This window comes from Chelonoidis abingdonii, chromosome 2 (assembly GCF_003597395.2).
Source record: "Chelonoidis abingdonii isolate Lonesome George chromosome 2, CheloAbing_2.0, whole genome shotgun sequence".
In the NCBI taxonomy this organism is placed as follows: domain Eukaryota; kingdom Metazoa; phylum Chordata; order Testudines; family Testudinidae; genus Chelonoidis; species Chelonoidis abingdonii.
The window spans coordinates 302,933,337-302,947,362 of NC_133770.1; the positions used below are offsets into that span (position 1 = coordinate 302,933,337).

At 49.2% G+C, this 14,026-nt stretch overlaps 1 protein-coding gene across 6 annotated transcripts in view; it reads left to right on the top strand.

The window, feature by feature from the left end:
- The first annotated feature begins 641 nt into the window (after positions 1–641).
- NRBP2 (nuclear receptor binding protein 2) overlaps positions 642–14,026 on the top strand; it is a 66,345-nt gene continuing 52,960 nt past the window's right edge. Inside the window, exon 1 of one of the 6 annotated variants that reach the window (XM_075063362.1) lies at positions 642–919. The gene's annotated coding sequence lies outside the window, so the exon portion shown is untranslated. Of the gene's footprint in view, positions 999–14,026 lie in introns of all 6 variants that reach the window. The other 5 variants (XR_012655408.1, XM_075063365.1, XM_075063364.1 and 2 more) reach the window with 5 other exon arrangements.

The window sequence follows — 14,026 nt, forward strand, 5'->3', positions numbered from 1 at the left end:
AGAGGCGCCTATGCTGCAAGGAGAGCAGGAAACCCCTGAAATGTAAAGTGATAGCTCTGCGACTTTAACACAGTTCTCAACAGAGCACCTTCTCCCCTGCAAAGCCCTTAATTAACAAACAGTAAAATCCTAGTTTTAACCTGGGGGGGTTCTGGGATTTCATTGCAGCCGGTGGTGCCTGCCAGGGAGGTAAAGTGACACCTGACTTGTCCCGCTCCTGATTGGCACAGTTTGGCTCCCCCCAGCCCCGGATCAGGCTCTCTCCTCTCTTGGCCAGGAGTCCCCAGTACCACGTGCGCTACTGCCTCCTCTCAGGCTATGACTGCCCGGGTCGGGAGCGGGATGCCACTTCTCCGCAGCAGGAAATCCCGCACCCTTAAAGGGGCAGCGACGTGTGTTTTCACACAGACACCCGTGCTGGGCAGGCCCGGGAGCCACACACATGACTCAGGGCTGGAGAAAATGCGGCGCAACCAGAGCTCGTGTTCAGCTCCCGGGAAGCCGATTGGCTCAGTGCACCCCGGAGCTCGGGCTGCTTCGGGGAGAGGGGAACAGACCCGCTCCAGTGGCGGTGACAGGACGCGCTGAACCCTTGAACCCGCTCCCACGGGTCGGCCGGGCGGAGCTGGGCTGAGGGCGTTACACGGAGCTGCCCGTCACGCCGCGGGAGGCGGGGCGGCCGGGGGCTCCGAGTCCAGCCCCACACGCGCGCGACCGCCCCAAGCCCGCCCGGGCGTGACAGGTCCGGCCGGCCCCACGCGGCTCTGCGCTGCGCCGCCCGGACCGAGCCGAATGGCTGCGACCCCCAGCGCCGAGGAATGTCGGGGGCCGAGCCGCGCTGCCGGCGGAAAGAGGAGGAGAGCGAGAGAGACAGGTGCGGGAAAGCCCCTGCGGGCCGCTGGCAGAAAGCGCCGGGACAGTGGCCCGGGGCGCGGGGCTGAGCGACGGGTCGGGGCGCGGGCGAGTCCCGCACCGAACCAGCTTCCTGCGTGCCACAGGCTCCGCTGCCTCCCGGTCTCGCTCCCTGCGCTCCCGCCCGAGCCTGCCCCCCGCCGCCGGACCGGGCGCCTGCGGTCCTCGCCGGGCTGCTGCCAGCGCACGGTGTCCGGGCCGGCCCGGGCTGCAGCCCCGTAGGGGTGCGCTGCTCCTTCCCCCTTAGCAGGGCCTCCCCCCGGCCACTCAGCCGGGACGCTGCGCTCTGCCCAGGGAGACTTGACATCGGGTCCTTCTTGCTCTCCTTGTCACATTAATTCATCGAGGCCAACGGGGCATGGTTTGGGGGGCGGGGAGTGGCGGGGGAGAATAAGCAATCTGGTGAGGAGGGGGTGAGTGTAAAAACAGGAAACGCTTGGAGAGAGAAGATCATAAGAGCTGCTGTCCTGGGTCAGACCCTGCTTCCATCTGGCCCGGTATCCTGTCTCTGACAGTGGCTGGTACCCAGAACTTCAGGGGGAATGAACAGAACACAGCAATTGTGGAGTGACCCACCCCTTGTTTTCCACTCCCAGCCTCTGCAGTCAGAGATTTAGGGACACCCAGAGCAGGGGGCTGCGTCCCTGACCATCCTGGCTAATCTCCATCAATGGACCCATCCTCCGTTAATTTACCCAGTTCTGTTTTGAACCAGTTATACTTTTGGCCTTCACAACATCCCATGGCAATGAGATCCACTGGTTAGCTGTGCATTCTGTGAAAAAATATTTCATTTTGTTTCTCTTAAACCTACTGCCTATTAATTTCATTGAGTGACATTTGGCTTTTGTATTTGTGAAAAGGTAAATAACTAGAGTCCACAACTGATCCATGATCTGCAAAAGTGGTCTGTGGATATCCGTGGCTATAGAGCAGATATTTGTGGATTTGCAGGCTTGTATAAATAACTCTTCTCCCACATCATTCACCAATTTGTAGACATCTGCCATATCCCCCCTTAGTTGTCTGTCTTCTGAGATGAACAGCCCTAATCTTTGTAGTCTCTGCTCATAGGGAAGCTGTTCCATAACCTTGAGCAGGGCTCTCAAACTCAGATAACCACAAGGGCCACATGAGGACTAGCGCATTGGCCCGAGGGCCGCATTACTGACACCTCCCCACCACCGCCCTCAGCCTCGCCTCCACTGCACCCCTTGCACGAAGCCCTGCCCCTGCCCCGCCTCTTCCCACCCCTTCCCTGCCCCCATTCCAACCTCTTCCCCAAAATCCCCACTCCAACTTCACCCCCTCCCTGCCCCCAGGGGGAGCAGGAGGGGTGTGGGGTGTGGCAGGAGCTCAGGGCAGGGAGTTGGAGTGTGGGGTGCAGGAGGGATGAGGGGTGCAGCTGGGGTCAGGGCAGGGGATAGGGGTGCAGGAGGGATGTGGCAGGGGACTCAGGGAAGTGAGTTAGGTTACAGGAGGGGTGCTGTGTGCAGCAGGGGGTTCAGGGCATGGGGTCAGGTGCAGGGTGCAGCAGGCGACTCAGGGAAGGAGGATGTGGTGCAGAAGCGGTGCAGGATGCACCAGGGGGCTCAGGGCAGGAGGTCAGGGTGCAGGGTATGGCAGAGGGTCGGAGTGCGGCAGGGGGCTCAGGGCAGTGGGCTGAGGTGCAGGAGGGGTGTGGCAGGGGGTCAGGGTGCAGGGTGTGGCAAGGGACTCAGGGAAGGGGGTTCGACTGCAGGAGGAGTTTGGGGTGTGGGCTCTGGCCCGGCATGCACCAAGGGCAGGGCAGGCTCCCTGCCTGCCTGCCTGACCTGCCCCCGTGCTGCTCTGGGAAGTGGCTGGAACATGGGGGAGCAGGGGCACAGGGGACTGTGTGTTGCTGTTGTTTCAAGCACCACCCCCAGCATCTCCCGGGAACGGGCAACCGTGGCCAACGGGAGCTGCTGGGGGCGGTGCCTGAAGCAATGGCCACACACACCCCTGCGCTTCTCTTCCCCCAGGTTCCGTCTGCTTCGTGGAGTGGTGCGGGAGGGCAGGCAGGCAGGGAGCCTGCCCTGCCTCTGGTGCGTGTTGGGCCAGAGCCGCTCTAGGTAAACTCTGGGGCGGGGGCGAGGCATGAGGAGCTCATGGACTGCAGAAAATAACCTTGCGGGCTGATGCGGCCCGTGGGCCACATGTTTGAGACGCCTGACCTTAATCATCTTTGTTGCCCTTCGCTGAACCTTTCCCAGCTCCACTATATCCTTTATGAGATGGGGCAACCAGAACTGGACACAGTATTCAAGGTGTGGACTCGCCATGGATTTATGCAGTGGCATTATATTTTTCTCATTTTTATCCCTTTTTAATAGTTCCTAATATGTGGTTAGCCTTTCTGACTGCTGCTGCCCACTCAGCAGAAGTTTTTAGAGAACTCTAAACTGTGACTCCAAGATCTTTCTTGAGTAGTAACAGCTAATTTAGACCCCATCATTTTGTATGTATGTATAGTTGGGATTATGTTTTCCAATGTACATTACTTTGAATTTATTAACATTGAATTTCATGTGCCATTTTGCCACCCAGTTTTGTGAGATCCTTTTGTAACTCCTCACAGTCTGCTTTGGACTTAATTATCTTGAATAATTTAGTATCATCTGCAAAGTTTGCCACTTCACTTCACTTGCTTTTCCAGATTATTAATGAATATGTTGAAAAGCACTGGTCCCAGTACAGTTCCTAGGGGACCCAGCTCTTCCCCTCTCTCCTTTGTGAAAACTGATCATTTATTGCTACCCATTGCTTCCTAACTTTCAAACAATTCCTGATCCATGAAAGGACCTTCCCTCTTATCCCATGACATCTGACTTTGCTTAAGAGCCTTTGGTGAGGGACCTTGTCAAAGACTTTCTGAAAATCCAAGTAGACTGTATCAGCTGAATCACCCTTATTCATATGCTTGTTGACTCCTTCAAAGAACTCTAGGAGATTGGTGAGGCATGATTTCCCTTTACAAAAGCCATGCTTACGTTCCCCCTACAAATCATGTTTATCTATGTGTCTGATAATTCTGTTATTTTATTATAGTTTCTACCAATTTGCCCAGAATTGACATGAGGCTTACTAGCCTGTAATTGCCAGGATCACATATGGAGCCCTTTTTAAAAATTGGTGTCACAGTAGCTACCTTCCAGTCATCTGGTACAGAGGCATTTTTCAGTGGTGGGTAACATACCACAGTTAGTAGTTCTGCAATTTCATATTTGAGTTCCTTCGCAACTCTTGGGTGAATCCCATCAGGTCCTGGTCGCTTATTGCTGTTTAGTTTATCAAGTTGTTCCAAAACCTCATCTAGTGAGACAGCAATTTGGGACACTACTTCAGATTTGTCACTGAAAAAGAATGACTCAGAAGTGGGTATCAAAGCAAAGAATTCGTTTAGCTTCTCTGCAATGGCTTTATCTTCCTTGAGTGCTCCTTTAACACTTTTGTCATCCAGTAGCCCCACTGCCTCTTTGCAGGCTTCAACCTTCTGGTGTACTTAAATAACAACAGTAAAGAACCTGTATCTTTAGCAAATTGCTTTTCAAGTTATTTTGGCCTGCCTTATACCTTTACACTTTACTTAAGAACATAAGAACGGCTGTACCGGGTTAGACCAAAGGTCCATCTAGCCCAGTATCTGTCTACCGACAGTGGCCAATGCCAGGTGCCCCAGAGGGAGTGAAGCCAGCAGGCAATGATCAAGTGATCTCTCTCCTGCCATCCATCTCCATCCTCTGATGAACAGGAGGCTACGGGACACCATTCCTTACCCTCCTGGGCTAATAAGCCCACTGATGGAACTTAACCTCCATGATTTATCCCAAGTTTCCCCTTCTTAACATTCTAGTTAATAGTAAACACGTTGCGAACAGTCCCGCCAGCCTTTCACAACCTCACTCAGTCGTAAGGAGTCGCACAAGGAAATTAGTTGACTGTGCGCTGGCGTGAGAAAGAGGAACTTTCCTGTATTGTTTTAAACTGCTACTTTAATTTTCATTTGTGACCGCTAGTTCTGTATTAATGGGAATAAGTAAACGAAACTGTTTCCTCTTTCCCCCCCCCCCCCCCAAAAACCCCCCATTTCCCCCCCAAACCTTTTGCATGATTTTTATACCTCTTATCATATCCCCCCTTTCTTAGTTCTCTCTTTTTCCAGGCTGAAAGAAGCCTTAGCCTCTTTAATGCTTTCTCGAGTATAGGGACCCTCTCCACGACCCCTATCATTTTTTAGTTGCCCTTTTCTTGAACTCTTTTCTAGTTGGCCAGTTATATTCCTTTTTTTGAGGTGGATGAGACCACATCATGTACCACAGTATCTCGGAGATTGTGGAGACCATGATTAATAAGGGCCTATCTAATATATTCTCTGTCGTTATTCTCTATTCCCTTTTTAGATGGATTCTAACATCCTTCTTGCTTTTTGATTGCTCTGTGCACTGCATCGGACGTCTTCACGAGGAACTATCGCCGATGACGCCAAAGATTTGTCCTTTTCTCCTGACCTCGTTTGTAAGCTACATTCCCCCATCATAATTCTCTGTTAATTAGTTGGGGTTTTATTTTTTCAATGTTGCCTTACTTTACATTTCATCCACATTTAACGTTATTTGCCATTTTGTTGCCCAATCACTTAGTTTTTGTGAGGATCTTTTTGAAGTTCGCTTCACAATCTGCTTTGGTTTTCTTAAATATCTTGAGTATTTTAGTATTCATCCTGCAAACTTTGCCACCTCACTGCTTACCCGCTGTATGTTCTTTCCAGATATCAATTCTTGACTAAATTGAAATAGGATGGTCTAGGACTGAACCCTTGGGAACAACCACTAGTTTCCCTGTCCCATTACTTGAGAATTTACCCCTATAATTTCCTGCCCTTTGTTTTCCCTGTTCGCTTTTAACCAGTTCTCAATCCATGAGAAGGACCTTCCCTTTATATCCCATTGACAGCTTAAGTTTACGTAAGCAGGTTTTTGGTGGGGACCTTGTCAAAGGCTTTCATGGAAATCTAGGGTACACTATGTTACTGGATCCCCCTTGTCCACATGTTTTGTTAGACCCCTTCAAAGAAGAACCTCTAATAGATTAGGTTAAGAACGATTTTCCCTTACGGAAACCAATGCTGACTATGTTCTCACAACAGTTTTATGTTTTTTCTATCTGGTCTGACATTTTATTCTTAACTTGATTGTTTCAACTAATTATGCCCGGTACAGACATTTTAGACTTACCGGTCTAGTAATTTGGCGCGGGAATTCACCTCTAGAAGGCCCTTTTTAAAAAACTACAATAAGAAATATTGGCGTTACTTAGCTAAAACTTTGCAGTTCTTGGGTACCAAAAGCACGCCGAAATTTAACCGGACAGCGTTACACCTTTAAGTAATAGTTCAGTTGATTTCACATTTGAGTATCTTTCGAAACTCTTTGGGGTGAATGCCATCTTGTCCCAGTGACTTTGTTACAATGTTGAGCTTTATCAATTTAATGTCCAAAACCGTCCTCTACGTGACACTTCTGTCTGTGAAGTTCCTCAGATTCTGTCAGCCTACAAAAAGCCAGTTTCATAGGTTTGGTATTCTCCCTAAACATCCTTCAGCGCGTTTAACAGGTACAAGACTTGAAGCAAATAATGCGTTTTATTTTCTCCGCAATGCACTTTTATCGCTTAACGTCCTTTTGTGATTTCGATCATCGAGGGGTTCCCAACTGGTGGTTTTAGCAGGCTTTCCTTGGCTGTCTTGGTCTATATCTTAAAAAAACTTTTGTTATTACCTTTGGCGTTTTGGCTAGGCCGTTCTTCAAAATCCTCTTTGGCTTTTCTTTATTACACTCTGCACTTAAGCTGGAAGTGTTTGTGCTTCCTTTCCATTTTGCCTCACTTACAGGATTTGCGACTTTTACATCCACTTATCTAAAGGACGATCTTTTATCTCTCACTGCTCTCTTTTACAATGGTTTTTAAGCCACGGTAGGGCTCTTTTAATTTTTTAGTTTCTTTTACTGTGTTTCTTACTTTGGGGGTATACAGTTAGAAGTTTGGATCTTCTTATTGGTGTCTTTAAAAAGGGCCCATGCAACCTTGCAGGGTATTTCATTTCAGTCACTGTACCTTTTAACTTTTGTTCTAATCCTAACCCCCTCATTTTTGTAGTGTTCCCTGCTTTTGAAATTAAATGCTACAGTTTGGGCCTGTTGAGGTGTTTCTATCCCCCAACAGGGATGTTGACGTGCTATTGATATTATTTGTCACTCATTTCCAGTGGTCCTGACTATATTACCTCTTGGGACCAGCTCGCCGCGTCCACTCAGGAATTAAATCCTAGATTCTTGCCTCATCCCCGTCGGTTTCCGCATTACACACGGCTGATACATGAGCGGAGTTCATTTTAAAGTATTGGGTAAGAATTTTGTCTCTGCATTTCATCCTGAAGTGAAAACTCGTTCCATGTCAATATGGCCGAACGGGTATAATTTGAAATTCCCCACGCTATTATTGGGTTATTAATTGTGATGAAGATCTCTTAATTTCCCCCGCCCACAGCGCCTTAGCACTTTCATTCCTCACTATCACTTGTCCTGGTTCAGGTTTCCCGCAGGTCGATAAGTCAGGATCCCTAAATGTTATATTCTTATTAGAGCATGAAAAATTTCTATGATACCATAGCGATTATATATGGAAATGTGGATTCGCTTTCAAGATTTTTACTTCCATTTGAATCTACAATTTGTCTTCACACATTACGCCACTCCCCACCCTGCACGACCTTAGTTCGTGTTGTCCTTCGCGACTTATTTTGTACCCTGGAGATGATTGCATTTCCCTTATTTGTATAGTCGCCTCAGTTTCCACCAGTTTCGTGTAGATCGCCTATATATATCAATATCCTCCTTTACTTCACAGAGGCACGCTAGTTCACCCATCTTTATTATTTTTAGGACTTTCTAGCATTTTAGTGAACAAGCACTTTAAAAACTTGTCCCTGTTTATTTTGTCTCGTCCCTTTAATCTGATGTGCCAGGTTCTTTTTATGTGGAACCTGTTTATATTGATCCGGCCTTACATATCCTCTTCCGCTTCCTCATGTTCCTGACTATAACCTGGAGATTCTCTATCATCAGACTGTCCCCTAAGGAAGTCTGTGTCCGATCCACATGCTCCTCTGCAGCAGTCGGCTTTCCCCCATCTCCTAGTTTAAAAACTGCTCTACAACCTTTTTAATGTTTAGTGCCAGCAGTCTGGTTCCACTTTGGTTTAGGTGGAAGCCCATCTCTCCTGTATAGGCTCCCCCCATCCCAAAAGTTTCCCCAGTTCCTAATGAATGTAAACCCTCCTCTCTACACCATCGTCTCATCCACGCATTGAGACTCTGAAGCTCTGCCTGCCTACCTGGCCCTGCGCGTGGAACTGGGAGCATTTCTGAGAATGCCACCATAGAGGTCCTGGATTTCAGTCTCTTCCCTAGCAGCCTAAATTTGGCTTCCAGGACATCTCTCCTACCCTTCCCTATGTCATTGGTACCTACATGTACCACGACCACCGGCTCCTCCCCAGCACTACACATAAGTCTGTCTAGATGCCTCGAGAGATCCGCAACCTTCGCACCAGGCAGGCAAGTCACCATACGGTTCTCCCGGTCATCACAAACCCAGCTATCTATGTTTCTAATGATCGAATCTCCCATTACTAACACCTGCCTTTTCCTAGCAACTGGAGTTCCCTCCCCCGGAGAGGTAACCTCAGTGCGAGAGGCAACCCCAGCACCATCTGGAAGGAGGGTCCCAACTATGGGAAGGTTTTTCCCTCTGCTCCCATTGACTGCTCTGCTTCCCTGGGCCTTTCTTCCTCCTCAACAGCACAGAGGCTGTCTGACGGAGGTGGGACAATTCTACAGTGTCCCAGAAAGCCTCATCAACATACCTCTCTGCCTCTTTAGCTCCTCCAGTTCCGCCACCCTGGCCTCCAAAGTCCGTACGTGGTCTCTGAGGGCCAGGAGCTCCTTGCACCGACTGCACACATACGCCACCCGCCCACAGGGCAGGTAATCATACATGCTACACTCAGTGCAATAAAACTGGATAGCCCCCACTCTGCTGCTGGGCTTCTGCCCGCATTGTCTCCTAGTTAATGGAAGGGCGGTTTAAAGAAAGGAGTTTTGGAATATGGTTTGGATTATAGGTTTTAAGGGGACTACAGGGGAACAGGTAGGACTGACAAGGGACCCCCCCCTCCCTTGCCAAACTCCCTGTTAGCAGCCCCTGGTCGCTTGTGTGTGGCTTTATAAAGCCCTGGCCTGAGTTAATGCCCCACCCACTGATTAAGGCTCAGCCAATTACCAGAGGCTTTGAGCTTTCAAACCTTCCTTTGAAGCTCAGGGCCTCCAACTGCCAGTCACAGCACAGGGTCCTTCAAACAAACAAACAGACTGACAAACACAAACTCAGCACACAGCAAGTAACCCCCAAACACAAACACACAAACACTACAGACAGTCACTTACCCCACAGATGCTGTATTTGCTCCTCCTTCACCTGGAAAACTTCCTTGCAAAACTCTGCTCCTTTCTATTTTCCTCATTAGGATTTGACTTCCAAATTTTAAAGGTTGCCTATTTGCCTCTAACAGCCTCCATTACTCTGCTGTTTAGCTGTAGTGGCATTTTTTGGTTCTCTGTTTTTTGGTTTGGGATATACATTTAGTCTGAGCCTCTATGAGGTGTTTTTAAGTAGTCTCCAGGCAGTTTGCAGGCATTGTACTCTTGACTGCTTTTTTTAATTACTGTCTAACTAGCATCCTCGTTCTTGAGTTAGTTCCTCTTTTTAAAGTTAAATGTTACTGTGGTGAGGTTTTTTGGGGTATTCTCCCACCTCCCCAAAGATGAGACCAGAACAGCATACAGTATTCAAGATGTGGACGTACCATTGATTGATATAGTGGCATTATGATATTTTCTGTCTTATCCATCCCTTTCCTAGTGGTTCCTAACAATTTCTTAGCTTTTTTTTTTACTTGCACAGCACACTGAGTAGGTGTTTTCAGAGAACTACTCACAAAGGAGCTTCTGCTTTCATGGCCCCTTATGTAATATGGGTTTCAGTGTAATGAAGGAGGTATGTTTGTGGAGAGGCAATGATACTGGAGCCAGGGACAAGGGAAGCTTTCCCTAACAGTGGTGGGGGGAGGGGGCATGTATAAAGCCTATTGTTTGTCACAGGAGCTGAATGAAATGGAGCATATGTGTTAATAGAGGGTCCTGAACACTCTCGGCACCAAAACCAAATGAGTGCATGTGAGCAGGCTTGCATAGTGACTGACTCCAACGTTGTGCATGCAAACGGAACGCAAAATGGCAGCTGCACCCTTGAAAGTGGTGCCCCCTCCCTTACGCAGTCCTATATGCCAGTGCTCACCCCAAAGTGAGTTCGCTGTTCAGCAGGTTCCGTGAGTTGCCCTAATGGCACCTGGTGTTTCCTTGACCCTGGCCACTCTCTGATCTCCCTGCCTGGCTTCCAGAGTCCCCTCCCCCTGTACCTGCGGCTGGCCCTGGGATCTCTCCTGTCATTGTGCCCTGACTTCAGAGTCCAGCCCAGCTGGCTCCAGCTCCGATAAGGAGGCTGCAGGGAATGTTTGCCTTGTGCTCTGCGGCAGTCACGTCACAGGACCTTGGCTGGGGTTATCAGTCCCTGAGAGGGGTGTTCATCCCGAGGCTGGGCAGACATGGGTACTTTATCTCAGACCTTGCTGCTTTTACTAGTATGGGTGCTGCTCTCCGAGGTGAGCGGGGGGAGCAGTAGTACACGCTGGCCAGCGTGGCCTTTTGATTAGGGCGTCGTCAAAGCCGGCTTTGGGCAGCTCTGTGTACCAGGGCAGGCAGGCCCAGCTGCCTGTTAATGCAGCAGACGCTGCCAGGATGTGAAACATGGGGTTTGGTAGCAAAGGGAGGATAGAATGAATCCAGGTCCATTCCCAGCTTCCCAGGGCATGGTCCTAGGGGTGCTGTTCCCTGGGCACTGGGCCTACCTCACCCTGGGCGCCATATGAGCCTGCTCTCCCCAGCTGGGCACCATTCCAAGGACTGACGCTCCCCTCCCCTAAGCACCGTCCTGGAGCCCTGCTCTGATTCCTCCCCAGTTTCTCTGCTGGCTTTGCCTCCCTGCTGTACGCTGTTCAGACTGCCTGGAGATGGCTGGTGGTGCTACAGCCGCTCCGCTCGGCTAGAGTCGGGCCACGCCACCGCTGCATAGCACCTGGAGCACCAGGTCAGGCTGAGCTTACAGCCCCCCCACTTCCCGCAAATCAGCTGTTCATGCGGGAAGCCTAGGAGGGCGGAGAAGCAAGTGGCAGCTTTGTGCTCAGGCCCAGGGAGGTGGAGGCAGAGGGGAGGTGAGCTGGGGCGGGGAGTGGTTCCCTTGCACGCGTCCCCCCTCAGTTTACCTGCTGCTGCCCCGGTGGCCATCCTTGTGCCCCCCCCAGCTCACCTCCACTCCGTCTCCGCCTCCCTGGGTCTGAGCACGAAGCCACCGCTTCCTTCTCCGCCCTCCCAGGCTTCCCACATGAACAGCTGATTTGCGGGAAGCAGAGAGGAGGGGGAGAAGCGGGGCAGAGCATTCAGGGGAGGAGGTGGAGTGGAGGTGAGCTGGTGCCGGGGGGCAGGGAGCTGGAGCACCCATGGGGTTGGCGCCTAAGGCGCCACATTTGGATAATGTGCTCAGGGGGAGCAGCCGCTCCCCCCCAGCTATGCTCCTGGGTCACTTCAAATTACCGGTTGTTAAATGTAGAAGCCCGTGCAGGACAACCGGTTCTAAAAGGGCTTCTAAATTTAACAACCAGCTCCAGCTCATCACTGGGTGTGTTTCCGTGGAGCTGGACAGACACACACCCCTCCCTGCCCTAGGAGGGAAGGCCTCTGGGGGTGTGTCTGCACCGCAGTTAGACACCCATGGCTGGCCTGTGCCCGCTGACTCCGGCCAAGGGGCTGTTTCATTGCAGTGTAGGTATTCAGACTTGGGCTGGAGGCCAGGCTGTGAGAGCCTGTAAGGTGGGAGGGCCAAGCCCTCTACACTGCAATTAAACAGCCCCTGAGCCTGAGCCCTGGGAGCCCGAGTTGTGTATTGCCTGTGCATGTGTCATAGACAGATAGCTAAGGGTTAATGTTTCTTTTACCTGTAAAGGGTTAACAAAGGGAACCAAACACCTGACCAGAGGACCAATCAGGAAACCGGATTTTTAAGGAAACCGGATTTTTTAAAAAGCTTAAGGGAGGGAATTTTGTGGTCTTACTGTTATGTCTTGGGTTCTGTGTCTATTTGTCTGTCTCTCAGCTATGGAAGCTTCTTTCGATTCTAATGCTTCTGTTTCCCAACTTGTAAGTACAGGTGAAAAACGATATAGCTTTTATGTTGTTTTGGTGTATTAACATGTGGTGTAACTTGCTGGAATGTTTCAAATTGATATCTTTTGAAATCAGACATGAGTATTGATCAATCCTCTGTACATCACAATACCAATAAGCATATCTCCTCTAAATTACACAAAGAGACAAAACCTCAAAATACAAGAAACATAGATTATCCTCTCTCTTCCCCTCCCATAAACCCAATTCCCGTGCTGCAAGAGCTACCCCGTAGATACTAACACAAAAGAATTCCCCCCTTGTTTCTTAGCCTACCCAGAGAGAAAACTCAAACAAGTCTAAAAAAGAAAACTTATTAAAAAAAAGAATAGAAAAAACATCAAAAATTCTACTGTATCAAGATTACAAAAATACAGACAATGCTTAAAGGAAAAAAAGATAATAAACGCCATCAAAAAGATAACAATTTTGAAACATCAGCAAGCTACACACATGTAAACTAACACCCAAACAACATAAAACTATATTGTGTTTTCTTTGTACTTCAATTGATAACATACTCTCAGGTTAGCCCAGAGAGGAAAGTCTGGGTGGGAGAGGGAGGGGGAAGGGAAGTGGAGTATTTCCCTTGCCGGTAAGACTCAGAGCTTCTGGGTTTTGGGGTCCCTCCAGGGAAAGTTGGGGGACCAGAGCGAGGCAGGCGCTGTAATTCCTGTCTGGTGGCAGCGAGATAAGATCCAGGCTGGTAATTAAGCTTGGAGGTTCATGCTAAGCACCCAGATTTTGGACGCTAAGGTCCAGATTTGGGAGAAAGGCTTGTTACAGCATGAATGTCATCAACAGGCTGTTTATCCCTCTCCTCCCTGATCATTAGTGGAGATGTGAAATCACAACAGAGCTAACTCCGATCCCTGCTGCTCCCCCATTACACCTCCCCTCAGCTCGATACTGGTTTTTTTACCCTTTATTATTTATCCCTTTATTATTTTACCCTTTATTATTTATCTGAATTATTGCTGAGAATGTTTTCATGAGCTGCAGGATCAAATACTTCGCTGAAATCAAAATATTTTCCTTCTTATGTGTTCTTTTTGCCTGCTAACTGTGTAGTGTGATCACACAGAGCAGGTTAGCCTGGCTAATATTGCTTATTGTTTCTGCTTTCTCAAAGGCCGTTACAGATTTGCTGTATTGGTTTGCTAGGGTGTGGAGATAGCCTTGCTGTGTGGTAATTACCAAGCTCAATCTTCTTCAATGGTCCTTAGCTAGCTTGTGGAACTCTGTGCCTCAAGGTATAATTGTGACCAAGAGTCTGGCAGGATTCAGAAAAGGATTATTCCATAACTGCCCACTTCAGAGTTTCTTTCATCTTCCTTTGAAGCAGCTGGAGCTGTTGGTTGCTAGGGTGGGCACAGATAGGGAATTACCCCAGCGTATGACCTAGTGTGGCAGTTCCTGTATGATTTACTTTTTGGAAAATGGGTGCCTCATTTGCTCATCTACAGGTTTGTAATGTGTAGTGTTGATGGGACTTTACCATGGTGCATGCCAAGGCTGATGCCTCAGAAATGTCTCCTGGCTCCGTGTAAACAGGCCCTTAATTACATTGTTCCATACCCTAAACAGTCTGAGGTCAAGGTCCAATATATCGTAGCAACAGCCAGCAGGCTTCTCAGGGAGGCACCTGGAGGGATTAATTCCATCCCCTCCTGGTTTATGGATTAGCTTTCCCCCTTG